Here is a 12,626-nt window from a genome sequence, read left to right as displayed (position 1 = left end):
TTGGAGTTGGATCGTACTAGAAGCAACTAATCTATTGAGACATGTATTTCTGGATGCATAAGAAAACGGAGTAAGAGTTTGGTATTAATTTGAACTTAGAATTTTTTAACAATTCTATGCCGCGCACTGTACCTGAAAATAATTAAACGTGACTCTGGACATGAATTTATCATCACATTTCCGCCTACTTTCATTTTTATGGGACTGGGTGTTGCAATTCATGTAAGATGCTTTTGTATTATTATCGCTTGTTTGAGAGGTTACGTCAGCATCAATGTTACACCAAAACAAGACGTAATGACTGAAGTTGCCAATCATTTCTCTCACCAAGGTAATATATCATGCATTGCCAACCATCACTCAAACTTGGGAGATTTGATTAGGATTAGTAGCAACGTGGTAGGTCGTGTAGAAAGTTTCTAGTACCAAATACGAATTACTTATTTTCTCCCTTCCTTCTCTCTCTCTCTCTTGCTCCATCTTCTTCCTTCTATCGCAAGCGATAGCTTACTAATTCAGTCTAGAAATTCGTTCTGTCGTCTGATCTGACGCATTAGTGTTCTTGTTATTTATGAAGTAATTTGAATAAAATTAGACACACTGAATATAATTTAAATTGTCATATTTTCAACTTTGGTTGAATTTACACAACATCCCATATTTCACTCAATGACAGTTTTCATGCACATCCGTAAAATAACAAATATTTGTGCAAGAAAGATAAACAATTCTACAAAACTATAATGTACAAGTATTCAACTGTCGTGTTTCTTACCTTTTTACAATGTTTTACTAGTTAGTAAAATTCCTAAAACCTGTGGCTCTAACTGCTTTATATTGCGCACTATTTCTTTCATGCCTACAACTAATTTATTCTAGCAAACAAAATACATTTCCTCACATTGGTGTTAAAAATCGTCTCTCAAAATATGTATTAGTCCGCTGCTACAATTTTCGTTTCGTATGGACATATACAACTATTTTATTTAAGTACGTTCATTATCACTTCAAGCAAGTATTGCTTAACATTGTTCACAGTAACTGCAGTGGCAGACTTCAGAATTCATTTGGTTATTCTTGCAGGGCAGGGCGCAAATCCGTGGGGCGGAGGAGGACATGTCCCTCTAAATTTTAGAACTAAGGGGGACTGTCTCCCCAATAAGCAGATGTGAAAGATGATTTTTGGGGAGAAATGTGATGATTGAGTCCGACAGTCCACTTCATCTAAATCGCCTAATACCTAATATACTACAGGTTCACCTCAATCAGATTCATCTACCGTAATATGAGTCTCATCTCCGCCCCCTCCCGAGTATAAGCCTCAAATCTTCCCCTCCCAATGTTTAAGACAACTCTGCTTCCCAGTTCCTCTACAGCATTATCATCAACTTCATATATAACGGTGTTACCCGCCCCCCAATTTTAAGACAGATTTGCACCTCTGTTGCAGAGTTTGGAGACTGATTGTCCTCAATTTTCATTCCGTATGGAGACAGAGAACTACTTTTTATACGTACGTTCTTTGTCATTTCATGCAAATACCTTCCTCCACACTGTTCACAGTAACTACAATGGCAGTCTTTATAATTTACGTGGCTATTCCTGAATGGTTTGGATAGCGATACCTCGCGTTTTACTTGACACAGTCGAGGCACCTGAGTGTCAAAAGCGAACTTGAAAATAAGAAAGTCTGTGATACGCTCATTAATGTGCACTGTTCAATCAAAAATGGTCTTTGATTTCTTTAAACTGACTACTGATGACTTGATACTTTTTACTTATCGAGTAAAAATTAACCCCTTCACATATGAATTTTTTCGGAATTGTTTTTGCAATGCTCTAAACATCTATGCCTCTTCTGGCGCTTACTTAAACTAACAGATGTTCACAAAGCACAGGAAACATGTAAGCTTCTGCCTTCTGTTGACAGCAAAGGGGATACAGCCGCTCAAACATCGAAACGCGTGACACGCGTCAAAATACGGAAATGAAAAGTGAAAAGCAACGCGTCCAGCGCGTCAAAATATGGCAAGGGGTTAATTCTCATAATTGTCTGCACAAATAAGAACTCGTTCTATACACGCACACAAATGAAGAAAAGGTTCACTCGGCGCCTGTGGTATCCACACTCGTAGATGGATAGAACGCCAGTGGTGCTAACTTATAAACATTTTTTCCCAAATTGAGTGAAAAGGAATAATTAAATATTTTTTTGTTATTTCTAATATTCGTGAGAGCGTCTCTACCAATATTCCTTTCCCGCCTCGCGGTCTTCAATTCCCTAATCCACTTAACATCAGAACTATTCAGAGGGTGAAGTGAGGTCCAATGCCATATGAATAAGACAAGTTACATTTTTAGGCGTTTCCTTTAGTTTGTAAATATCTGTATAGAGAAAAAAGTAAAAATGTATTTTAAAGTTAAACATATAATTTTCAAAGTAATAATAGATATATACTCCATTGGTATAGAAATTATTATCTAAGGCTTGATGGCATGACAGTAGTACAAAGCACCGTTAAACGCATTCTTAAAGTTTTAATCTATTGCTGTTTTATTTACCTAAAACATATTTTTCTTCTAGTCCCTCGTTGTGGAGAAGGGTGTCACAATGAACGCTGCAGAGACGAATGTCATAATCTTTGTTCATGTGGTCATGGCTTAGGGAGAGATTGGTGTACCATGGCTGCGTGCATTAAAAATAGCCCTAATGTCAAGTAATAAAGTGATTTTGTGGAACTGAGCATATTTTGTTTTATTTAACAATATACCTGTGTTGAATTTTCCTCATAGGCATATAGAAAATCGAAGGAAATATATTTCCCTCCGAAAATATCTAGGAGGAAGTTTAATGATGATTTCATTAAACGTTTATAATATTAAGTTTTTATGTTAAAAATATTAATTAGGCTCACATGTTTATGGAATATAGCCGAAATCATTATGTTGGAAAAAAGAGAATTGCATGGTTAGATAGGGGAAGGCGTTGTACCTGTGAACACTTTTAGAGTCTTCGAAATTTTGGTGCTAATATTCAGCATTTTCCCCCCAATTTTTGTCGTACATTTGAAGTGTCATCTCTTTGCTATCAGATAGGATGATTTTTAAACGTGTTACATAATTACAATAGATTTATAAGAGAAAATAAGACCAAATTCGTTTTGTTCACAGGTACATTATGGTCGTGTATCATTGAACAGACCCTCTTGTACCTCTGAACAGTGATAATTACAATGTTTCTGCGGCAGTAATATAAAAAGAAGCCACAAATATTAACAGTAATAAATTACAATAAAATGCTTAGCTATGAAAGTTTAGCTCAGAGTTAAAATTTTATCAATTAAATTAAAAATTGAAGAAAGTTCTAACACAAACTTGTGAACAATAAAGTTGAGCATATACAACTCTTAACATTATGTTATGTAATAAGCGAATATGCAGAAACTACTTAAAATTATAATTAATATCTTTATATCCTAACCTAACCTATATAAAATATATCAATTGTTTTAACTACTTACATTGTGTAGCTTTAAACAGTATAATTTATCGTTCAAAGGTACACGATGCATTAATGTTCATAGGTACAAGAGGGTCACCATTACAAAAAAAAGTTCTCCGCTAGCTTAAACATTGAACAGAAGTTAAAACTAAAAATATTACTGTATTGACCAATGATTCTACCCCAAGTTTGAACAAATAAATATCACAAGTTGCTAAAACCGAAGAGCACAAAACTCAAAAGGTAACTACAAAAAAAATTTCGTTTTGGGGGTGAAAAATTAAAAGGAACATTACTCGACACAACACTCAGTAAACAACAAAAAGCGTTTGTAGTGCTTTTCTCCATTTCATCTTTCAAATGAATTTTAATCACTGCACCTAGATAGCTCTGAATTCGAGAAAAGCACAAGTGTTCAAAGGTACATTGTTTCAAAGGTACAAAGCCTTTCCCTAATTATTCCATAACGAGGATACATCAAAGATTTATCCAGAGACATAGCTGTACACTAGTTTTATACTGAAATAAAAAAAATATCAATTGTATATTGCAAAGGTATTACATTTTTATTGGTTATGTTAATAAAAGTATTCAATTGATAGCCAAAATACATTTATACAGCTTCTTATTAAAATACTGAATTGCGCTTAATGGTTATTTGTTAAACGTCATTAAATATTCAGCAAAATAACATGTTAGACGAAATCCAACATTAAGAATCTACAAAGTACATAGATACCAATGGACTATATCTTTATATTTTGTCAGTGACTTTCACTAAAAGCATCGATTTTAATATGATCGTAGAAGAACGTGTGGTTATTGTTACAATGGTAGTATTTTTAGGTCTATATTTCAAAATATTTGCCAAAGTTCTATTACATATTGCATATGCAACCTATGTGCGGAAAAATACGAAAAGAAAAATGTACTGCATCTGGTGTATATAAAAATTATTACTTCCTTTTTATTTATACTTCTCTCATACAAACTGTGAGTACCTACCGGAAACCAAGTACAAAAGAAAATCGTTTCTTTTTTACCAGAAGTCCATACAAGAATACATATTTAGTTGAACATCTTTAAAATGTGCGATTATGGTTAAAATGACACATCCAAAACGAAAGTAGATTGGCACGGAGAACTGGTGAAATGTTAAATAGGTAGTAAACGGATAAAACAATCGATCAATTGTACGGATACGATATTGCAATTTTACATTCTTGGTAAGTACTTATAATCAAAATGAGAGCGTTACGTCACTTAACCGTCTTTTCGTTAACCTCAACCATAGATTGGTAGCCGAGACGGAAATTTTAAAACTACTCTTTGCCTTGGGAGAATTATTTTATATTTTGATAAGGTATCCCCTTAATAATTGCATCTAGATATTCTATCCTTGGATTTTCTCTTCCTAGTTTTCCTTCTGCGTTTCCTTCTGTCAGCACGGTGAATCAATCAGTGCCGAATAAGACGCCTAAGCATGCTGTTTCTTCTTTTTCTATTATCTTCATAATCTGTTGTCCTTCATTAGCTCCCTTTAGTACGTTTTCATTCTTTTTCCATTCCGTTCATGATAAAATCAGCATTGAGCGCCAACATCACATATCAGAAGCTTTCAGCTTGGATGAATCATCTTTTCTCCATGTCCACGGCTATGATACATAAAGCGCCACGCTTCATACCAGGTTCTAAATAAAACTTGTACAAACGTCTAACGACAAATTTCTTGATATTAGCAATCCTTTTTTCCGATTGAATGCTTGTTTAGCTGGCGCTATTCTGGAACATACGTCTTTTTAATTTCTTCCAGCCCAGAATACCGGAGTAGGGGAAATTAACGTGTTAATATCTTCGATTTTCTCCCCACCTAGTCACAGGTTTGCTCTTCCTGACCTGCTCTTGTGCACTTCAACGCTTTTTTTCCTATTATTTAACTTCAGTTTGCATGTTCTTTCCAATTGATTGTTCAAGTTTGAAAGTGCTTCCTACAATTGTTTTCGTTTTCCATTATCAATCCTAAGTCATCAGCAAACCTTGTTGTGCTGAAGAACTGGCCATTTAGTTTTACGCCTTTCTCCTTCTAGTCAAGAATTCTTCCAGAGCCTCTTTTACATATACGTTGAACAAGGGAGGTGAAAGTCCTTGCATTACTCTTTTGCCTATTCTTGCTTCCTTATCTCTTCCTGGTCTGGTTCTTGTATAGCTGGTATATTATTCTTCTGTCTCTCTACTAATCCACTTTCAGATTCTTCAACACTGTCAAAATGATATTTCAATATATGTTGACACCATGGAAATGTATATTCATTTTTCAGAAATTCTGAAATACGATATTTAGGATTGGTGCTTATCGAGTTATTTCTTTGCGTTACTATAACGCACCGAGATAACGCTCCAAGATATTACTATGTAACATGAGTTGTCCTTTCTTTTCTGTAGGTAATAAATAATGTAGTCCTAAGGAAGCCTATTCAATGTAAGATAAACTAAAAATCTGCGTGAACTGGATAGAGCTGTATCTTATATCGTTAGGTGTGCTATTATTACTTTTTATATTTCCTCTCACTGAGACAATACAAGATGCTTACGAATTATTGAGCAACCGTAACTACATTGACTAAAGGCGATAAAGTGAACTCAATAATTTTAATCACAGCTTTTCAATATCTTTCAACAAACAATTATAAACAAATACATACTAATGAATTAAGCGATACGAATTAAATATGAGGGTTATTTAACTTAAAATATATTATGTTTATTATTACATTTATAGCGTTTTCTCAGTACTGGGAAACTCATATTCCACATTTATTCCAAAGAACATAAAGGAGAAAGTTGCCCGTAATAATATATTCTCCCTTGTTGCATGCGATATACACAATTGCTTTGTTAGTTTTTTTCAATACACATTTGAAAAAAAAACAGCTAACTTTGAATTAGGGAATATATGAAATCAACTAAGACCACAATCGTCATTAGTCGTTTCATTGAACAGAATTGGTTATAACGCGAAAAGTGTTTTGTAAGAGGGATATATATTACAAATTTATTTTCTAAGCTCTTTTATAACCGAATTACAACGGTAACTCTACGAATTCTAGCTCTTCGAACGCACAAGATAGTGTTCGTTAAAAAAAAACATGCTATTAACCATGTTTTCATTTTTAGTTATTCGTTAGACAATTAGCTATTGTGATCTAAGCAATAGTTCTAGGTTTCTTGGAAAATAGCATAGTGGTCTAAGGAACAACTTTTGCCGTTGTCAGGAACAACTTGGTATTAATAGGGTTAATGCAGAATATTGTGAGTTATATTGTGAAGGCAGTTGAGCATAAAAGCCCTGCTTTAATATGCTTCAGAATTTTGTGGTAAAGCATAATACGGAAATAAAGAATCATTGGAGTGAATGTGTATTAATATCAACCAGATTTCTTGCCGAGATTTTTGGCATCCCATTCTTGAAATAGATATTTGTAACAAGTATAAGTCTGCCTTACCGTTAGAGAACTAAGTATTGAGACTAATTTTTTGTGACGAAAGAATGAATGTAATCCATAAATGAATATGTGCACTCGAAAGAGAATCTCTGCTCCACAATCTAGCAACACTCCATTGTCGCAAGCAAAGAATGAATGACATAAAGTACGATCCATTACCATCATTAACTGAGATTTCCTAAGCTTAGTCATTCAAGCAGCATACAGTAGAGTGTGAATATCAGACTATCTGTTAAATTATGTGCAAGTGCCAAAGACAACGTTTGTTTTGATGCGGAGATTATATGGGGATATGTGTATATCTCATGCACGGCTAAAGATGGCGTGGACTCTGTAAACGATGTATGGAATCGATTGAAGATGAACTTTGGCCGAATCGTAAGAAAGACCTCATTCCAGAATATGTACCTAAAGGATACACAGTAAATGACCGGTTTAATTTAAGTGTTTCGGTACGTTTCATGAAGAGGTTCCATCGTGTTCGGCCTCATTGTTGAACCCTGGTAGCTGGTGTCTCATCCATGACCACGAACAAGGTCTCCGTACGGTAGTTGTTCAAGAATTTTTGGCCAAAAATCAATTATGTGGGCTGGAGCATTTCCTATGCTCCCTGCAACTATTTTCTGGTCCGTAAACTCAATTATCATTAAAAGGACGACTTGTTGACGACGGTGAAGACACAGAAATAGCTACTATAATGACAATACTTAAAATACAACTTATTGAGTTGCAGAGATCGTCTTCTTCTTGGATGATCGTGCCACTCGCTGTGTTGAAGCAGGAGGGATGTACTTTGAATAATCAACATGTATTATTGCATAAACTTTGTTCGTTTGGTCACAATAAAATCAGTCCCATTACTTACGTTTCTTAATTTTGGTACTGGTGGCCCTTACCATGATTCTTCCTTAATTTGAAATGAACTATTGAAATACTCACTATAACAAGAATCTACTTCACAAGGTAATGACTATCCAGATGTTAAATAGAAATACGTTCTAGTATGCTAAAGAGAATAGTAGTTTGTCATGACAAAATCACTGGCTGATTGACTACCATATCTCTGGAAGCTTCTGAATTTATTAAGTATCGTTATTAAGTTCGTTATTATAGATCTTACAAATAATCTGTAGAGGAATTGATGCACTATTGCTAAAGCTGGAAGCACAGTTACCTGATTTTTTATTACCTGTTGAAATCACTTATACATTTGGTATGCTAATTTACTCATTCTGTATCTTCGCAAAATTAACAGTAACAGAACTCATAATATAACTAACGTTCTGAAAATCAAACACCAGCACAAAATACATAAATTTTCTTAGCATTATTTTGTGTCTTTGTTATTTTAGAATATTTTAGCGTTCATACGTTATATCATTTTGCATTATTATTGTATACATATTGATGAGAATCCTATACTTGGATATGTAACATTTCTGAAAGCCGACGATTACTTAAAATTTGGAATGTAATGTATTTTCATTTGAGACAATTGATTTCGTGTAATTCAAAAAGGGGATTCAATATGTGAACACATAAAAGTCTCCCAACTAACCTCAATGTGTAAAAAAATAAATGAGCAGTATATAACTTATTTAAGACTTTAGAGAGAAAAGAGTATACGTACTGCTACACAAAACTTATGCAAACCGAGCGAACGTGGGACAACTAACGTTTGGAGCCCATGAAACACTGGTAGGAGACATAGGCGTGCACACAGTGCATAGGCAAGGAAAAGGCCGCTATAGCCCGTGCGTAGCACCGCCATAACTAGTGATGAGGTTTTCCCACGAAGCTCACACGACAGTCCAGTTATGTCCTTAGCCGCAAGCAGTGAGTTGGCAGTTCCTGTGTAGGATATCAATCATAAACACCTTGGGATGACTTCCAGATGAGATTTGACTGACGTTGACCATGGGCGAATAATTTGGCGATTGGAACTAGATGGTCCCAAGCATACGTGCGCAGGAATTCAATTTGAACAAAAGTGTTGTGTCAAGGTTGTGGACTCGCTCCCAAAACATACAGTCAATAGGTGTCATGAAGGAGGTCGTCAGAGGAAGACGCCTGGCACCGATGACCGATTTCTCACAATTGCTGCCATACATGATCGGCAAGCGTCATGCTCTCAACTGGCTAATGATTTTTTTCAAGCAATGGGACAACGTGTTAGTCTTGGAACTGTTCGTGGGTGGCTCAATACAGCAGGACGTTATGCCAGGAGTTCTGTGCTGTATGTGAAATTGAAATGGAAGCACAAACGTGTGCGTTACACATTTTGTGAGGATCATGGTGTATGAAGGAACTAGAGTTGATGCGCGTTATGTTCTCCGATGAATCTGAATACAGCCTGTTTTCTGATTCTGGTCAGGCGTTACTGTGGAGAGAGCCACGAATACCCTATCACTGAAACTTCATTAATGAAGTGCCTTCCTTTGGATTGGAATTATGCATGGTTGGGTGGATGGGGTGGGATCACGCTTGCTGGGAAAATGAACCTCCAATGGAGTCGAAACAATTCTAAGAAAAAGACGTCCTGCTTTAGAAGATTATAATAAACCTTGGTATTTCTATTTAATTCGCTTAGATTTAGTGACCAGATTCGTAGAAACGTTAGGTATTTGGGTTGTCACTTTCTATATTCAGTAGGGTCAGATGATTATTTTATAATTTACATTGTTTAGCGTCGGTAGTGTAAAATCCTCTCTACACAGCCCAAAAGTAGTGGAGAGTAACCTATACGATTCACATGATATGGCTTCGCCGTAAATAGCGTATCCAGTATAATATCTACTATAAAAATTTGCACAGACAGAAGACGTAGTATTTTAAAAATTGGGGTTATTGGGTGTCGTTATATTACCTAAATTACCTAAGAATAGTATCATAATCTACGAAAATGTAATCCCCACATTACTTAGACCTTCTGAGATTAGTAACATTGCCAAAATGAAAGTAATTAGGCAGTTGTAAACTGTTAATCTTACTTCCAACTTTGATGGTGGCTGCTTTAAATAGATGTTGATAAGGGAACTCTATTTGCCTTTATTTCAGTGGAGTTAAGAGGTCTGTATTTTTTCCCGAAACGAACATTTAATAAGCAATGATGTTCTTCTAAGACACTAATTTAATCTAATTTGAATAAATTCTTATGTTTCTTCTCAATTATGGTTTATTCAGATATCAGTAACTTCGTATTTACCGTGTACCTTTCCGAGCTATGGATGTAAGTACTGTACTTGTAACGAAGGGAGGCAGTCCACGTTAGCACTCTAATTGTTTGTGTGATCAGTGTCAGTAATTACGTATACGCTACCTCCGTTGATTGATATAAGTTCATCACATTATCTACAACAGCTTATTGTTTGTTTCTGTCAGTAAACATTTATCAGGAACCAAATAAAAAAAGCTTTACCTAAGTGAGTGAAGCTTAAGTAATATCGTAAAGCTCATAAGATTATACAGTCGCTGTGTAACCATAGCATAGCGTTCATAGAAAGAACTACCGGTAATCTATGTACGTATTCTCAACATATGATCTACGTTGAGCTGACGTAGTCGAGAGAACTGGGTGGTGTGATGGATAACGATTTTGTCGAGAAAAACATATAGCGTTGTTTATATGTAGACAAATAACATACATGAACCAAACAAAACTCTATTTAACACATAAAGGCTCCTTGGCAATTCTAACCTAAGGTTTTTTCAAATGTTGCTTATGATTTGTATCTGGTTTTTAATTTTTTGTAAAGTGAGTTGCCCCCATAAGATAAAATTTCAATGTGAATGCACTTTGTATTCCAATAGAGAACCATTTTGTATCCTTTTACTGGCCTATGATCAATCTGTAGCAGCTGAAATCATATTTGCAATCTCAGACAAGCATACTGCAAAATAATAGACGACGGATGATTGATTAATGAACCAACCCTACCAACTCCGTCCGAATACCACATTTGATATGAACTGCAACAAGGAGGTGCGTAAAATAGTTTCTTTTATATATATAGTCTTATACAATACGAAACTGTATTAAAATAGGCTACACGTTGAATCTTTAAACATGTAAAGATCTCTTAATTTCGGTATGGCGCATTGTATGTGTACGTAATTTTAAGACAATATTTACCAAGTTTTGCAGTGCGTTAAATGTATTGAGCAGAACAATGTTTAGGTTGGTGACCACACAAGACCTTGTAATAGGAGACAATTACAGAATAGGCATTGTAGGCATTATAAACGTCAATACAGATTGAGAATTGGGAAATTCATTGCAGAACTAAGCTAGCATATTAACAGTACAATAAGATATTTGGTGGGCACCTCAACAACGAGATCCTTTTGCACCCATACGGTGACATAAATTAATCATAAAAAACAAATCTAAGACGCAAGCAATAATAGCACTAGTAATAAGTTAATTAAATTACAAGAAGAAACATCCACAGACACGAGTTAAAATAGAAGGGCATGTAAAACTTGAAGCTTTTGCGTAAAAAGCAGCAAAAAAAGAAATGAAATCTTTGAGTTTTACGTCTCACGATTATGCCGGGTAGGCTAAAGGAGACGGTGATGATGAGTAATGAATGAAATGGTGGAATGAAGAAAGTGGGAGGAAACGGGAGAACCCCGAGAAAACCCACGCACACGGTGTTTGTCCACCACAAAGTTCACTTGGCGGGGGCTGGGATCGAACCCGGGACCCCAAACACCAGAGGTGAACGCTCTACCACTGAGCCACCGCGGCCCCCGTAAAAAGCAGCAGTCACTGGAGAAAAAGTGTGTCGACACCAAGAAGCAAGTGCAGATCCTTAGGGAGCTTGTAACGTTGTCGGTGGCTCGCCGGAACGAGGCAACCGACAAGATGACAAATAGTTAAAAAATCTAAACAAAAGGTATATTCTGGAGATGCAAAGCCGCGTACAAATATAGATGTGTTAAATGACTGTGTTCAATACGCAGTCGAGTTGACACCATTTATTCTCGAAAATACTGTCGAGAAGTAGGGATCCAGACTTTTGGGCGTGCTCTAATGGCATGCAATTTGCTGTCATGTATGATATCACATTTCTACCGGCACTAAAGACTGGGTAAAAATCTGTGCAAGAAATTGGCGTCACAAGTGCAACATCTTGAAGACCTACATCTTTAGCAACATAATCCACCTGCTCAATAAATGAATTCCAAAATTGCTAGGAATCCAACATAAGTTTACAACAAAGGCTGTACTAAATAAAGAATGGCATTTTAACAAAATACGTTGAGCCAGAGAATGTCACGTATAAACATTACTAAGGCTTGTAAGGCACTCTTGGAATCAGACAAGACCACAATACTGGCGATATTATAGGACATTTATTTCGAAAACAAAATACTCTGTTATACTGGAAACAAAATTCGCAAGATTTTCCTGGTAACAAATAAATAGTTGTAGAGGATGCAATTTTGTTATGTACATGTATTGCGACCTATTGTAAAATGTCCTTCAGATTTTAACGCAAATATTAGTGTTGGAATATAAAAGACAAAACAAATACATTACATAAAAATTCAAACAAACTATACAGGTAACCAAGAAACGTCTGTCGTTTTTTTTGTGGAGGTCAATATTCTATTGG

This window comes from Thermobia domestica, chromosome 8 (genome assembly GCF_964235325.1).
Source record: "Thermobia domestica chromosome 8, izTheDome1.hap1.1, whole genome shotgun sequence".
Classification (NCBI taxonomy): Eukaryota; Metazoa; Arthropoda; class Insecta; order Zygentoma; family Lepismatidae; genus Thermobia; species Thermobia domestica.
Note: the sequence above shows the minus strand (reverse complement) of the source record.